Genomic DNA, 6000 nt, shown 5'->3' with positions numbered 1-6000 from the left:
AATTTTGCTGGGGCCCCCATCTGTCAGTGACATCTTGTTGTGTGTTTGGTTCGCATATGAACTAGTGGGTGTTGGTTGGAGATAAGGAATCGATTCGTTATGAGTTTGGAATTTTCTGGGGAACATATGTTTCTGTGACATCACATAGTGTGTTTTTTCGATTATGGGTTTGTTGATGATGTTAGAGATAAGATATCTTGGAATTTCCCAGGGTGACACACACATCTGTCATTGACATCACGTTTTGTCTTTTAATGTCTATAGTTGGCAGTACCAATTTTCAATATAGGTTTGGAGTATTTCATTCCTGTTATTAGGTATGGGAATTTTAGTTTAGAGTGAAGAGATAGCGGCAGCATTTAGACCTTTTCTGAATGGTCAAGATGAGTATCGGAATTCTTAGTTTAGAATCAAGAGATGGCGGTAGCATTTAGACATTTTCTGAATAATTAATTATAGGCTATCACTGGTGTCCCCTCAACCACACACTTTTTTTCCCGTTACCCAAGCAGCTTTTAACCATATATTAGTAACTTAGACATGAAAAGTCGCTAATGTATCCCATGGTGATACTCTCCAATGTATACACTCTATGATTATTCTAATGAAAAACTATTCAGTATTACAATTAGAATCGCGCTTATATACGAGCACTGGTCATTGAAATTACAAATATCACTTGCTATGTTTAAGTTAAAAAACAAAAAAGATAAACTTACTTTCTTTCCAGAATGGGACAACTTGGAACTAACTAAGTTCTGAAAACAACAGATATTCCAAATTGTTGATTTTTGACCATATATTCACAATACAATCACACAAACACAAGGTCGAAAATGCAGTTGACTCTTTTTTCCTTATAGTTTACAGTGCGTTTCGTTAATTTCATTCGCACTATGCCTCATTCTATGTTTTTCCAACGGTGTCTGTCCAAAATGGAATCACAGAGTTGAAGTGGAAACGCATTTTTGTTGTGGGTATGTGTGACTTCCTGTTTTTGGAATACTGGGTGATGGTTAGAGTATGGAATTCTGACAAGTTAAATGAGTTTTTTTTTTTTTTTTTTTTTTTTTTACTTTACGGGATACACAAAACCCTACAACACACACACAAACATTTTTTTTTTCTTTCTGTCGTGTTCACATTTTTTGAAATAATTAACTACTGGAAATAAACTGTGTGTGAATTTATTTTTCCTCCACTGTAGATTTTTCATTTGTGTTTCATTTTTTCATTTTTCAAGTTGTCTCATTTCCGCTCGCAATTTTGTCGTAGCTTTGTGTGACATCCTCTGTTTGCGTTTGGAATTCTCCGTTCGCATTTTCTTATTGCCACCAGTGCCGGATTTACGTATAAGCTAAAAAAGCTACAGCTTATGGCCTCGCAATCTGCCGGGGGCTCAAATAAAAAAAAAATATATATATAAAAATTGATAAAAAAAAATATTCGTAGAAAAATCACCCAAATGAACTCAGACATATCACGATGATAATTTCTAAATAATTTTAAATATACAAAATATAACATTAAAATAATTTTGGCACATGTAAAAGTGATTGAGATATTTTGTCTTCTTTTTTTTTTTAGCCTTATTTGTCGTTTTTAAAACCCTTTAATTATATAATTATTTCTGTGATTTTGTAAACGCATACTTTATTATTTTTTTAATAAAAATTAAAAGACAATATTTTCATATATCAAAAAGGCGTATATATTTTAAATTTTTCTAAGTCCAGCTGATGTAATTTAAAACAGTAGGGGGGGGCCTCTGGGTTTTGTATAGCTTAGGGCCTCAGCAAGTCTAAATCCGGTCTGATTGCCACCACAAATAAATAGTTATTTCTTATTATTTGAAATGAATATTAGTTCTGTAGTATACTTTGTTAATTTCTATGTTACCTTTTATTTGACTGAAATATTACTTTCAGTATTGAATTTCTGAATCTAACATACAGAAATTAAATAATGTGAAAAAGACAATATTTTTTTTTGTTTCTTACTCTTCTGATTTAACACTTGCACTGATGTTCATAGTGTAGGATTTGCCAAAGGTGAGTACGTGAAATTCACGTGATTTTCATCATGCAACATTTCTAAACAAGCTGAACTATGGTTTTACAGGAGAGACAACAATTTTTCATCAAATGTGTGTAAATGCATCATCATCATAAAATTCCTGCCATATACCCTCAAGGGGTGTACAGGATATGACAGTACTACATGAAAAAATTACATCATTACTAACTTCCTATCTACAATTTTCCTCCAAATCAGTCTGTTACTTGTGAAGACTCCAACATTATCAGACCTTATATTTCTATCGTCTAAGGCACTTTGTACCGTATCAATCCACCTATATCTTGGTCTTCCTCTGGATCGTTTTCCTGCCAACCTGGCAGAGAACACTTGTTTTGCTAATCTTTCCTCTCCCTTTCTATTTAAGTGACCACACCACCTGAGATTAACTCTGCTAACGCATTCCTGGATGCTGACAATGTCAAGTTCTTTCCTAATATCCTCGTTTTTAACATGACATTGCCATTGATGCCATCTGTTCACGCCTCTAATCTTTCTCAGGACTCTCATATCTGCGGTCTCTAGTCTTTGGTCAAGTGTTTTACTTCTGACCCAGCTCTCAGATCCATAAGTTAAAACTGGTTTGAACACTGTCTTGTATACAGCTAATTTAGTGTTCCGACTAATTTCTTTCTTATTCCATATGAATTTATTCAATTCACTTCCCACCATACCAGCTTTGCTGATTCTGTTGTCTATTTCTATATTTAATTTACCATCTTCAGTAAAAATCGTGCCTAAGTAGTTGAAATGTTTTACTTGTTCCACAGGTTCTCCATTCACAACACAGTTGACATTTTCAATGATTCTGCCTATTTTCATTGTCTTTGTCTTTTTATTGCTGACCTTCATACCATATCTATTACAACAGCTATTCAATTTAGTCAGAGAATCTTGCAGACTTGTAGCAGATTTATTTAGAAGTATAACATCATCTACATAAAGCAAAGAGCTGACATTAACATCTCCAATTTTGATATCAGATTTAATACCACATTCCTTCATAATGTGATCCATATAGATAATGAATAACAGAGGGGATAATGTACATCCTTGTCTCACACCAGATTTAACATTAAACCATCTTCCTGTACTTCCTTCAATTCTAACTGCTGACTTACAACTCAAATAAAGACTAAGTATTGCTTGATATAATGCCCCATTGACACAATATAACTGCAGCGTATTGAATAACTTCTCTCTTGGCACCTTGTCATATGCCTTTTCCAAATCGACAAAACTTAAATACAGATCTTTGTTGTATTCCCATGCTTTCTCGACTATTTGTCGTAAAGTGAAGATCTGATCCTGACAGCCTCTATTTGGCCTGAATCCAGCTTGTTCTTCACCAAGCTTTTCTTCCACAATTCTTCTCAACCGTTTCTCAAATATACTTGCATAGATCTTGCCAGGAACACTCAGTAGGGAAATACCTCTGTAATTCTCACATTCAGTTTTATTTCCCTTTTTATATATGGGTACTATGAGAGCTCTACTCCAATCATCGGGAATTCGTCCCTCTGTCCAGGCTTTCTGAACTATGCAGTGCAGCCACTGTAAGACTTTTAGACCACCATACTTCAGCATTTCTGGTCGAATATCATCTACTCCTGCTGCCTTTCCACATTTCAAGCCTTTGATGGCTTTTTCTACTCAAGTATGGATATGTATTCCTGACTGCATGCCTGGTCAGTGTTTTTTATCACTGTGCTGTCATCACTGCTTGTTTCATTTAGCAGTTTTTCAAAGTCATTACTCCATACTTCAAGGATATCTTTTTCTGCTGTTTTCATGTCACCTTTATCATCTCTAACTCCTTTTACAGCACTCTTTCCTCCATTCCTAAGCTTCTTCAACAACCTCCAGAAAATTTTGCGGCCTTCTTGATATTTATTTTCTATATTCTTGCCAAAGTCCTCCCATGACTTTTGTCTAGCTAGTTTTACACACTGTGTAGCTTTCTTACATTTGTCTCTGTATTCTGTAAGAGTTTAAAGCTGACTTATTTGCCAGGAACTTTTGATATGCTTTCTTCTTTTCCTTCACTACCTCTTTAACTTCCTGTGTCCACCAGGGAGTTCTGATTTTTTTATTCTTGCACACAACCTCACCACATGCCTTTCTGGCAGAATCAATCAATGTTTTCTTCAGAGTTTGCCACTGAATCTCCAAGGTTTGATTCCTGTTCTCAAACTCTTTCATTTTCTTTTCAATAATCTTTCTGTATTTTAGTCTACAGTTCACATCTGAGAGCTGCTCAACTTTTATTCGATTTTTAAAACTTTCTTATATGTTATTCTTTTCAATATGAAATTCAATTTTATCCTGCTCAAGACTAAATAGTGATCACTTCCAATTTCAAATCCTCTGTACACCCTGGTGTCCTGCACCAGGGAGAAAACATCACTATCAACAATAACATAGTCAATGAGACTTTTCTTATTCCTAGCCTCTTCTCTCCATGTGAATTTGTGCACATTTTTATGTTGGAACATGGTGTTAGTAATAACCAGTCCATGTCCTGAGCAGAAATCCAACAGATATTTGCCATTATTATTAGCTTTGCTCTTTTCTCCAAATTTTCCCAAAATATTTTTGTATGCCTCACAATCATTTCCTACTCTGCTATTTAGATCCCCAACAAGGACCAACTTTTCCTTTTTCATTGTGTCAGTTGCTTTTTCTAAAGCCTCAAAAAATTCCTCCACTTCTACCTTAGTAGAACCTTCTGTGGGACAATAGGCACAAATAAGTCTCATTGTCCAGTTCCCCGTTCTCATATTTACCCACATTACTCTGCTTGAGACTGACTGCCATTCAAGAAGATTAGCCTCATATTTTGTGTTGAATACTATGGCTACTCCTTCTTTTCCTTGATTGTCATTGCCTGAATATAACATTTTGTATTTATTGCTCAGAAAGATCTCACCAGTTTTGGTCTTTTTTGTTTCAGTCACCCCTATTATGTCGATCTGGTACTTATCTAATTCCTCAGCTAGCTCCATTTCTTTGCCATTCAGGCTTCTTACGTTGATAGTACCGATCTTTAACTCTGGTGATGTTGAGTTAGGGTTTGTTTTCAGATTTGTTCCAGTAGCTGACTTTTCGCTATTCGCCCTGGTTCCCTGGCGAAAACAACGGGGGCCTTGTTTAACCGGGCGACGCCCCAGCTGGCATGAAATTTTGTTATGTTGTACCATCATTTTTTATTTTGGTTTAACCAATAAGAATACAATTTGGTCGGCTAAATCCCAAATTGCCAGCCCATCCTCGTTCGTTCAGTATCAAAGTAGATACCCAACAGGGTGCACCACAAGAAGGTGAGGATTGGACATTAGGTCAGAAGCCCTGGTCGGTTCTCCGCATTCCTTTAAAGGCTATGTGGAGGTCTCCTCAGTTATACAGCTTTGACCCTTAAGCACCCCGCGTGTAAATGCAAGAAATGAAAAGTGTCAACCCCCTTGTTTGACTCATTTCCGTTAGTTCTAATGGTATGTTGTCCTCTCAGCCCGGCATTTTTTTCACTATAGGGATATATATATATATATATATATTTCAACACATTTATTATATATTAGATATTTTTTCCAACACAAATAAATAATTATTTATTCTTATTTCAAATGAATATTAGCTCAGTAGCATGCTTATTAATTTCTATGTTACCAATTTCCAAACATCTTAAATTTATATACTCTTTCCTTTAGGTTTCTAGGCTCAAGCTGTTATCATTATTATTATTACGGGCAACTCCAAGGAGTCGACAGACTCATCAAAGGAGGCAATAACATCATGTCAAGAACAACTATTCGACATTGACAGAGTATCTATCATACCTCGCTTTGAACTCATTCACGTTCATGGTACCCACAACACTCTTGCAGCGTATTCCACTCATTCACTACCCTCCAATTAAAAAACCTA

Source organism: Typopeltis vanoorti, chromosome 15 (genome assembly GCF_054136105.1).
Source record: "Typopeltis vanoorti isolate ZY-2024b chromosome 15, IOZ_Tvanoo_1.0, whole genome shotgun sequence".
NCBI classification, from domain to species: Eukaryota; Metazoa; Arthropoda; class Arachnida; order Uropygi; family Thelyphonidae; genus Typopeltis; species Typopeltis vanoorti.
The sequence above is the reverse complement of the archived record's forward strand: the minus strand, read 5'-3'. Positions refer to the sequence as shown.